Raw genomic sequence first — 12,431 nt, forward strand, 5'->3', positions numbered from 1 at the left:
CAATCAACTTGAATCTCTTGTGATCAATCACACACAAAACGGAGTCTGTTAACAATGGATTATTACAAGACGTCTTTAGAACTACAAAAAGTCTAAAGATCCCCGTCGAAACTTCGATCTAGTTTGAGTGAATCTTATATTAGAAGAGAAGATTCTCAAGCATAAACAAACTAGGTGCAATCAAAGTTCAAAAACCGTTAGTCAATCAAATCAATCGAAAACTAATAATAAACTACAATTATCTAGTTTCCCACCAACGGTACTAATAGAGCTTCTCAATCCCAAAGAAGTCTTTAAACCGAGCGGCCGTAAGAGATTTTACCTAATTAGGTTACTTTCCTCTCCGAATAGGCGGCTTCACCAGTAATAACACAACTAGGTAGTTTTGCTGGCTCTGTGGATTAGTTTGCTTGAAATGACAACTTCAATATTTATAGACCAAGGAAGTTTGGACACCAAGGAATTTCCAAAACCGAATATTCCCAAAGATATGCAATGAACACAAAATCGGTTTTCATAATTCCTGGAAATGCCCTGTCCAATTAATGACCGAAATCTCATTAGAAAATCTCCAACTAGTAAATGCACATTACTAATTTTTATTTTCTATAGATACGCATTTTAATTGCTGGAAATAAAAAGCATATAAAACTAAAAACCTTAAATAAAAGATTCTCAAATTTCGATCCGGGATTCTCCTTTAGCTATTAAGGAATATCTTTGAATAATAAATGATATGAGTTATTGCACATGTTCAAAGTATGTCGACATCTTTACTTTGTAAATCCTTTTTCATATTTACAATCTTGGAATCGATTTGCCACACTTCCAAACAAGTTTAGAATTGGTTCATCTGACTTCCAAGAACTATGTGATTGATTATCCTATCAAATCACAAATCATGGGTTTCATGGTTCTACCAAAATAAGTTTAGGTTCTACCTCCATGTGGGTACTATAATTAGTCATGCTATTTACCAAAACTTGGTTGACTAGGTACTAGGATCGGTTCCCACATATATATGGTATCTAACTTGTATTTGTTGCACATGTTCATAGGATCGGTTCCCAATAACTAAAAACGTGTTGGACATGTTCATAGGATCGGTTCCCGATAACTAAAAACTTGTTGCACCTCTTACAAGGATCGATTCCCATTTTGTGATCGGTTACACATCTTACTAGGATCGGTCCCCCAATGTCTAAAGTTGGTCATACCAATTACAACAAATCGATCATACCATCTCAGGTGATTACTTAAGATCGGTTTCACTAATAAAAGTCATACCAATACAAAAGTCAGGCCTTCTGAATAGTTTTACCAAGAACATAAGAAAGTCATGAGCGGTTATACTAAACACACATATTGGTAATCCAAAGATTTGCAATGAATAATAATACCAATAAGCCTAGCGATTTCCCTTTCGATTCATAAAAAAAGTTTATGAATTGTAATTCCTTTAAACTAATGTAAAACATTGTTTCCTAAGACGAAATATTCACCCACACCCATACATAATCACAATAGCATTCATACGATTATGTCGATGTCTTATATACGAAGTTCAAAAGATAAGTAGTATACTTCGTATTGTATTCTTTAATACTATGTCTAACTAGAGTATAATCATTCACAGCTTCACAGTTATGTTTTCAATATGCACGACTTGAAATATAAGTTAGGGAATGAAATAGTTCAAGTCAAATATTACTAACCTCAAGTGGAAGGATGATGTCGTCGTTGTAGCTCCTTACTTCTTTACATTCTTTAACTCTTCACGTAATACTTGTAATGTCTCATATCCTAATACTTTCAAGCCAACCTATACGAAGTTGACTCTAGTAAATAATCAAACGACTCTTTAAATGATTTTCGGTTCACTAAAATATGACAACCAAACTTGACATACCAACGCTTGGTGGGTTCAACCGAGCTATGCTCTAACACAGGACTTGAAAGATACGTTTGGAATGAAACAGTTCAAGTCAATATTACTAACCTCAAGAGGAAAGATGATGCTGTCATTGTAGTTCGCTTCTTCTTCACATTCTTCAGGTCTTCGGAGTAATATTTGTATGTCTCAACATTCTTAGACTTTCTAGTCTAACTTAAACGAAGTTGAATCTAGTTTATAATCAAGCGAATTTAGATGAGTTTTGACGCACTAAAATATGACAACCAAACTTGACATACCAACATTTGGTGAGTTCAGCCGAGCTATGCTCTAACATAAATAAGGAAGGATATTACCGTGTCGCATGAGAAAGATTTACCTCCCAAGGAGTGCTAAGTTTAAAGTCTTCAGACAGACATCAAATACCACAAAAATTATTGTCACCTTCCAAAGTCATATACCAATAGCCGAAATAGATGCGGGGTCCTCGGAACCAAATATAGCTAACACAAATATAAGACTACCATCTTGGATTAGAAAAATAAAACAGACGAAGCACAACCTTATCTAGGGATTCTATCAAGGCAATCAGATTTGTCTTGGATGTCCATTTGGGCTCCATATGAGTGTCTAGAAAAACAGGTTCAGCCGCATGACAGGTCTCTAAGAACTGGATTTCTCACGAATAGTATCTACAGGATCAGGTAGCAGAGTTTGAAAAAACTCAAGTAATGCCTTAGAGGCGTAAAAATCGAGTCCCAAGTTAGGGACCTCAATTAGAGATACTTGACAATCGCCAGAATCATCATTACCCCCGAACTTAGGGTGAACAATATCCTCAAATGAACCAAAGTCAGCACAATAACTATCTTCTTTTGGGGACTGGTCATCTGAACGAGCATCATCATGATATAATGGATTATCAAAGAAAATCTCTAGTATAGGCTCATCAACTAATGTGTTCGTCATGGTTACTTCCTCTGAATCACTGAAAGGTTTATCAAATAATGGATTATCAAACATCGTGCATGCTAAAGGATCATGAACTAAAGTGCTAATCATGTTCACCACTTCTAAATCATCCATATCAGAAGACTTAATAACATTAAAGACATTTAGCTCAGTAGTCATATTACCAAAAGATATGTTCATAAGTCCGGTTCTACAATTGATGACAACATTATATGTGGATAAGAATGGGCGACCTATAATCACCGGTATTTGAGCACTTGGGTCCTGAACATGCTGGGTATCTAGAACAAAATAATCCACTGGGCATATGAACCTATCAACCTAAATAAGAACATCTTCTATTACACCACGAGGTACTTTGATAGACCTATCAGCTAACATAAGTGTCATTTTGGTCGGTTTCAACTTACCAAGACCTAGCTGGGTATACACATGGTATGGGAGTAAGTTAACACTAGATCCCAAGTCAAGCAATGCTTTATCAACTACGTAATTACCAATCACACAAGAAATAGTGGGGTATGCAGGGTTCTTATACTTAGGGGGTGTTTGGTTTAGAAGAATGAAACTTACTTGACTAATTAAAAAGGCTTTCTTATGGACATTAAGCTTACGCTTTCGTGTACAAAGATATTTAAGGAACTTGGCATAAGCAGGCGTTTGACTAATTTTTTCTAATAATGGGGTGTTGATGTTCACATGCTTAAATGTTTCCATTATCTCGTTGAAAGTCGACTCCTTATTTTTTGGGGCTAACAACTGTGGATATGAGGCTCTAGGCACACAGGTAGTCCTATCGGGAATTTCTTGGGAATCCTTCGAGATTGTTTCGGTTTTCTCAGCTACGGGCTCCTCTTGGGAAGTAGAAGGAGGAACTACATTATTTCCACTACGCATGGATACCTTATTGTCTACCATTTTACCGCTTCAAAGGGTTGTTATCGAATTCACATGGTTAGATGATTTCTCACCAATGAAATATATTTGATGAACTCCTCTAGGATTGGGATGTGGTTGACTAGGGAACTTTCCTTTCTCTATTTCTATTAAAGACTCAGCAATTAGACCAACCTGTTTTTTTAACTCGGAAATAGTCTGAGAGTTAGCCTGGAACATCTTTTTATTTTCATCTAAACCTTGTGCATCTGATTGCTGAAATTCTACAGTGTTCCGAGGTTAACAAGGCGAGATACTTTTCTAAACTCGTGATTTTCTTATCTGAAGGGATCTAAAACTGTGTTGGACCTGAAGGATTTTTAATATAGCTAAAACCTGGGGAATAACCTGAGAGTTACTAGACTAACCTTGACTCTGGCCCCTAGACCAAGAAAGGTTTGGATGGTTCTCCACCTAAGGTTATAGATTTCTTAATATGGGTGAAACTTCTGAATCTAGTGTTATTATAAAGAGCATTGGCTTGCTCTTCAATAGCCTGGCCTTCCCAAAAAGGCTATACTCTACCATTGATTTGACTGAGTTCTAAAGCTTCTAACTTTTTAGCTATGGCTGCTATTTTGGCATCTAATTAAAAATATCCTTCTACCCTAGTGACATCTCCTCTACGTAGAAGAATTATTTTCTGGGGTTCCATACTATTTTCTTATTGCTGGGTCTTTTCAGTGATTTCATTCAAAAATGTCATCGTCTGATCAACAATTTTATTTTTAAACCCACCAGTACACAAAGACTCAACCATGGTAGTTGTCGAATAATATAAACCCTCATAGAGGATATGAACTAGCCTAACGTTCTCTAAACCACGGTGAGGATATTGAGATAACAAATCATAGAACCTTTCCAAATACCTATATAGAGATTCTCCCTCTTGTTGAGAAAAAGTAGATCTGCGTCCTAATAAATGATATTTTGTGCCTAGGGAAAAACTTATGTAAAAAGCCATATGTAAGTTGGTCATAACTTTCAATTGACTCAGAAGGCAAACTATACAACCAAGATTTGACTTTATCTCTTAGGGAAAAATAACCTCAGTTTCAAAGCATCATCATCTAGGTTTTTAATTCGTAAGGTACTACAAATTTCCTCGAATTCCCTAACATGAAAATAGGGGTTTTCATTTTCTTTCCCTAAAAAGACTGGGAGCATCTGTATGATCCCAAGTTTCACTTCATAATTTGTTTCAGTTTCAGCTAACTTGATACATGACGGACGAGAGGTCCTAGTTGGGTTCAACAAAGCTTTCAAAGTTGCGATTTCTGACACTACCAAAGGATTAGGAGTACCTTTTCACTAAGTGCCAAGTTTTCAAAGATGAAATTTCCGAAAACAGGGCTTTGAAAATAAGAGTCTTCGAGCTCCCCGCTTCCACAAGAAGAACTACTTGGTTTTTCACTAATCAAACGACCTAAAGTGTCTCTATTCCAAGCCGTTTCTGTAATGATCTCAGGCATACACTAAAAAGAAAATTCCTAAAAAGAAGGAAATTTTTAAGAAAGCACACACAAGGATGACTCCACCACAACAAGCCTATTGATTCTAGCAAACAAAAATCATGATGGCTCCCTTAGATTGTTTATAGACCAGCTTATATTCTTTCGAAAGGCAATCGTTACAATTTCAGCAATCCTCTCTGGAATCAATCTTAAATTAAAGAAAGTTAAATATAGACAGGAGAAGCTCAAGGGAGATTGAATATTCCCGCCTCACTGGCAACGTTTCCTTGGGTTACAAGGCGGCATACTCAACTTACATTAATCATCATGAACTTCGAGTTAGGCTTAATAGAGCAACCAATATGCCTTTTGGGCGATTTTCCTATTAAGCTCGTTACCCTATCAGTCTCGTTCTAGTCAAAATTTTACGGCTTAGGTTTGCGTAGGTTACATGTTCCTAAGGCGGGCAAGAAGGAAAGTGATGAAATCCGATTCCTTATCTTGTATTGGCCAAGCCTTTCCCTTTACTAGAAATTAAATCGTATTCAGGTCCTAAACATATATGCAAATGAAAGCATCTAGTAAACCCGCTGACAGGGATTCACGGGTGTCTAGAAAGACATACCTCTCATTCCAGACGGGGGGATGAACTCTGAAATCCACTCGGTTCACCGACTCCTATGTCGGTGTACGACCCGAGGGGCCGAGATAGTATCGTAACTTTCGTCCTTCCTTGTGCAGTTTAATATTTTGTATACCGTTTCTTAGGGTTTAAAAATAAAAATAATGTCCAAATGCCCACAGTCCAAAGTCCAAAAGAAAGTGCAAAAGAAAAGAAAATTACAAAAATAAAGATTTTCCTAAAAAATTTCTAAAAATAAAACTAATCAAATCTAAAATAAAAAATAAAAAGAAAATTCTCTCTTTTTTTTTGTTCTTTTCGTTCTTTTTGCTTTGTTTCTTGACTCTAAATCTTTAAATAATCCCCAAAAGCTTTGACAACTTCGTTATTTTTTTAGCTCCAAATTCCAAAATCTGTAGTGAAAAGACAAATACCAAAAAACGTAAAATAGAACATAAAAAAAGAAAAAAAAAACTAAAGAAAAAAAAAATCTAAACATTATAAACCTAAAGACAAGTCTGCGTCGGCGGCGCCAAAAATTGATAATATTTTTACAGAAGTAAGCAATATGGTTCGTTTGAGACTTGTGAAGATTGTGATTTTAGATTTAAATTTTAATACTAAAGAAAATAAGGAAAACTAATAAAATGAAGAAAATTCAAATGAAATTGATTTCAAGGTTTTAGAATTAGATTAAGGCTCCGGATTCCACTATTCCACCTAATTTATTGGGTGATAATAATATTTCAGAAATTATTATTAAGCTCTCTCCTTATTAAGTCACTATTAATCGGTAAGGTTCCCCAAAAATTAATTGTAAACACTAAGCATACATTATCAAAGAATTAATTTCAAGCATAATATTTCAAATTGAATGGTAACTTATTAAGAAAACCATTTTTCTTCTTATGAAAATAAATTATAGTAATCTTAGTGAATTAAATAAAATGAATAATTAAAAAAATTGCCAAAAGAAATTTACCCATCAATTATGTGCGAATAGTTTCCTCTGTTGCCTTAGTCACCTAAGAATTAGCTCATCATGGTGTAAACTCGCTTAAAATATTTATTCATGCTCAAAAGTTGTTTACAAGATGAAAAAAGATTACAAATAGATGCTCTTGGAAAAATCACTCTCACAATTAATCTCCCCTCACAACTTATTTGCTAAAACTCTTGTACTGTATTTGGCTCTCACTCTTGGTGCCAAACACTCCCGTAATTAATACTCATAGATTTCCTGTTTATAATAAAAGAAGATATTCTTGTTGTAAAAATCGTAAATCCTTTACTGTTGGAACCCAAATTTCTCGCCAAAATTCTTTTTGAAAATGAAAAAGAAGGTGGTGCCCTATCCAAAGTGCAGGTGCCTTTATCAAATTTTCTGGATGCCTTTAGTAATTTTTCAGAGAGATGCAAACATCATTATTCGAGCAACTTGCACAAGAGATTATTTCTTCAAAAACACCTACACACATAAAACACAATAATAAGTACAAAATTGAGCAACATTTATATAGAATTGAGACAATTTTAGACACAAAAATTTGTCTATCAATTGGACGGTTTTGACATTGTTTTTTACAAGGTTCGTGTAGAATTATTGTTAGACTTTCTCCATAACATTGGATTTTAAGTCAACACCATCATTTTGTTTCTAAATTTAAATAAAGTTCTTCAATAAGACCTTGAAAATTAGAGGAAAAATTTTAGGTAAAATTTTTTTCTCTATTTCTTTTTCTCATGTAATAATGACCCACTAAATAAATGTAATAAGACCTAAGATGATCTTGACCCGTAGCATTGGAGATGGTCTAAAAATCAAATGGGAAAAGAAAGGATGGGACTACATTTTTCCCTTGTAACACTAAACACTTGCCTTATCTTCATCTGCACGTAGACAAGTCGGTCGATTCTTTGCAAGGCCAGAAGAACATACAACACTTTTGTTTTCTTTTTCAAAAATTCTATATAGACTGTGGAAAAAATTATATACAGACCGCCAACTCACAAACTCATCCCAAGGGTGCTAGGACCTTTTTTTTTTGGGAGGCGCCATATGGCTCACTCATGTGTATCTAAACGGTTTGGCCTAATTCACGTAGGCGATCCATATAAAACTACTCTTTCTTTTTTCATCTGTTTAATTCTAAAGAGATAAACCGACCAAAAGAATTTTCTTTTGGAAAAAAGAGTCAAATCTTTCATTTGTTGTTTTTCTTTTCTTCGAAGCAAAATGTTTCATTTGTTAACTACCCCATCCTTACATTAACACATTTAAATGCGAAGGAGCAAATGTGTCATAAACAAAAGGCAGATTCTTCCGAAGCTAGGAGAAAGGCTCAGTTATAATAAATGTAGAGATATTATTTCCTGGACGCCTCTTTCTCTTTCCACTTCGTGATTTCTCTCCGGCCAATCTAGATATTCTTACCGTGACAACCCATTCCGGCTGATAACGGCTATTTTTCACCAGTTCTCTCGCGAGCTCTTCTTCTTCTACATGAATCCGATCCCTAATTAAGTCAGCTATGCATCCAATTGAATACCCAATCACTAGTTACTCTCAATAACACTAGTATCACTCAATCAATCACAAAATCAGTAAATTCAGAGGAATCACTAAAATCACAATAATCACTCACCGGAGAAGAAATTATAGTATCAAAAATCTCAAACATCTCTCAGGAAAATAAATCACTCAAATCGCTCCCTTGAGCATCACCTTAGATGACCTTAATCCTTGCTATCTTAGGCTTTGCAAGTCAAGCTACCCTAATAGATTTCTCATTCAAATAGGGTGGGTAAACCCATGTGCTTGTTCAAAACAAGAACCAATTCATACACTATATCTACCTACATTCCTCTATCCGCTAATTCAGTATCTCAAGAATATAACACAAACCTCCCAGAAGGAATTACACCTGCAAATTCTACACCCCCTCTACCAAATCATGCTTTGAATCCCAACCACCTCCCTTGTACTACCATCTATCACAGATTACTAGCAATTCATGAATTGAGGTTCCATCTAAGCATACAACTCATAATCAACCATCACATCAGAGAACTACCAAATATACACAATATTATGAATCAGATTATCCCACAATAAGATCCAAACATACCAATAATCATCAACATCCAGTTCAATCCAAAATACAACTTCTCTGGATTTTTACCAAACAAAGTTTAAAAAACAAAAACCACCAAATTGTTATATCCATCACCACCATCAAACTAAAAAATAACTACCATAAAGCTAGCAACAGTAACTTAATCATCAATTTCTTTAACTCAGAGATGAGTTCGACTTCGATTCCCCTGACTCACGTTCCGAGTTCGACTCATAGTCATCCGAGCTAGAGTTCTCTGGTGTTGTCTATAGATAGCATTTCCTCGTCTCTGCACTGGATTGGGATGTACATGGTTTTGCACTTCAGCAATTCTAGCAGGTTCAACAGGTACATCCATTGGATTAACGGGATCTGCGGGATGCTCAGGCTCATTCTCTGGATTGGCTGGAGGATTCCCACCAACAAGCTGGAGGATTCCATTGGCAAATATCTCACGGCTAAGCTGAGAAACTATGAGACAAAGAGCATCAAATACAAGGAATTGCATAAGTGCAATATAAGCCTAAGGTTGGATTTCCAATACTCGAATGGCATGTCTTACTTGTGCAGGAAATTTTATAGATATGAAACCAATTTGAGCACCACCAGCAGTAGCAAACTGATCAACAACTACGACAACACCTACATGCACTTCAATTGGACCAAACCGAGGGTGATAGACATACAACTTCCATCTATCATCATCGGATCCAGGACTAGGTATGGTAGAGTATTTCAGGGTCTCCTCCTCCTTGGCATCAGACTCCATAGATGTCTTTTCCTTATCATCCTCAGGCTTGTCAGAATCCATTGGTGCATTTACCTTATCACCTTCATCTCCATCTATACCTCCACTCCCAATACTACTCCCAACTTCAAAGTATTGGCTTCGTATCTCAAAATGGTTGATGGTATCATATCTCACTGGTACATGCCTATTTATTGCATGTGCAAGCACCTCAACTAGATAAATTATCCTAAGGGGATGAAGCGTATCTGGTGGACCTTTTTGTCTCTGAATTGCTTCAACCTTCATCTCATAATTATGCTACAGATTCTTCAAGTGCCAATCAAACTTGTACTGATAATCTGGAGACTCAACATCCTTGTGGGAAGGCAACTTTATAAGGCAATCTATGAATGAAACGCTCATATGGATACCAATATATCTGAGGCTCTACAGTAAAATCAGGATTCACTTTTTTTTTCTCAACAACCATGAAATCTACAATTGCAATCTCAATTGGACGCTAGCAACTATAAAAGAATTTCTGAATTTATCTCTAACTATCTCTTTGTTTCTCTCTGAACTGAAAAAGCTTATCTCTGGCCAGAAAAGGAAAGCAAATGGGCTAAGCGGAAGATGAATTGGTTTTTTATATTAAACTTAATTTGATTAGACGTTTTTCTTCTCCTCTTAATGGCAGCGGTTCCCAAAAACACATCCTCTCAACTATAATCAATACCTCTAACCGCTACACCCTAGCCTCTTCAGTTTTTTCCTCTCACGCTTCTCCCAATATAGACCCTTTAAGCGGAAAATCTATTCAAATCCCTACCTGAATGTGCACTACATCCTGCCACTTGAAAAATTATTTTTTAGTGGCTAATCCATGTATATTTCTTTTTAGCACTACTAACAGTGCTGAGATAAAAACCTCCCTCATGCAGAAAGCTCGTGCAAATTTCAAGCCAACCCTAGAACCAGTTAATCAACAAACCAGGAACAAAATTAACTGGTTTAAATACAGTCTGGATGCTAGCCACATATTTTGGTTCTTATTAGTCGTGGTTCTCTACAAGAGAATTCTTATGACTTCTGCCCTAGTCAACAATGGTCATGGTCAAGATAAACAACATATTCAAAAGCATGCTTCTGTTGAACAATTGCAGGTGATAGAAACCACTCTACGATCTCGTACTAAAAAAGTACTAATTGTACTCCACTATGCGTTATTTTTTTATGCCTTTACATGCTAGCTTCTGTAAGGTGTCATCATACAGGTTCAAAAAAAAGGCACCATTAGCCTTCAGAAGTCGAAACTTTAACAACTTTTCTACATCCCTCCATGTAAATTTGTACTTGTATCTGGCCATCATCCAGAAAGATACTTGGAGACTACCCATTGGAAGCAACAGTAATCCTAACTTGAATCCAGTTTGCTTGCTCAATTAGAAACACAATCTTCAACCTGTGGCCTATTTTCAAATTAAAGTGAGAACTACTCCCTATTCTTGGACTATCCTTCTTTTTTTCTCAACACCATCACAAATTTTTACCCTCTTTGTTATTCACTACACCATGGCCTCTTCTTACAACTCTAACCCAGGTAATATAGATTGTCTAGTCAATAAGATGAAATCTTCTTTAACAATGCCTGAAGATCTCTTTCAAAAGGTATTTATTTAACCCCGAAAACATTCAAACCAAACATGAAATGGGATGGGAATGGTTCTCCATTGGAAAACTCTGCAGTAATATTTTATTTGAAACATCTAGAGTCAGTAACTTCATCAATGCTAACTGGGAAATGATGAGCATAATCGAGGAATACATATGGAATAGGAGAACAAACTTTTATACTCTCAGACTCACTTATGAAGATGCATATAACACTCTCAGACAAGGAGGAACTAGAGGCGTTTTTGAAAAGCTAATGATTATTGTTGAGGATCCTGTTGGAGGACCTGATCTAATTGATGAGGAGCTATTCACTAAAGTCATGGTTTGGATTCTCATCAAAAGAATACCTCAACATATCATCCCTGATATAAAAGACATCCTTAATCCTGCTGGAGTATACCAATATGCTAGAAGGCTCTATGGAAGAGATAGATTTGAAAAGAACATGAAAGTGAGGCTCACTATTGATGCTACTAGACCCCTCAAGTTTGGGATTGAAGCTTTTAAGTCCACCAACATCTCTCACTGGCTGGAATGTTCCTATGCCATGAATAGTATAAAATTCTGCCAAGTCTATAGAATTTTAGATCATCCTGATCTACTACGTGTTATCCCATCCATTCAAAACCACCCATTGTCCACCCCAAGGCAGCCAATTACACAATTCGCTCCAAAACAGAAAGCTTTACTCCCTGTAAAAGCCCTTATTCACAAATCTTACATTGATGCTGATGCTGCTATGAAATTTTAGGCCAAGACGAAACATGCCAAGAAAATGGAGCTGGAAAATGCAATAGAAATCATGGATGCCTCCACAAATGACCCTGTCATATTTAGTGCTAGCTCATCCAACTCTGGAAATGAAGAAACTCCCTAACACCTTGATGTCATTGCCTACCAGATAAGAAACAAAAAACACTGCCTTGCTAAGAAATTCTGGATTCCTATATTAGAAACTCCAAAATGCTGCTAGATCTCAAGGTCATGATGTATCTGCTGAGCCAACTCCAAGTACTGAGCTCATTGTCTTCCC

The sequence above is a fragment of the Papaver somniferum genome, chromosome 3 (genome assembly GCF_003573695.1).
Source record: "Papaver somniferum cultivar HN1 chromosome 3, ASM357369v1, whole genome shotgun sequence".
NCBI lineage: Eukaryota > Viridiplantae > Streptophyta > Magnoliopsida > Ranunculales > Papaveraceae > Papaver > Papaver somniferum.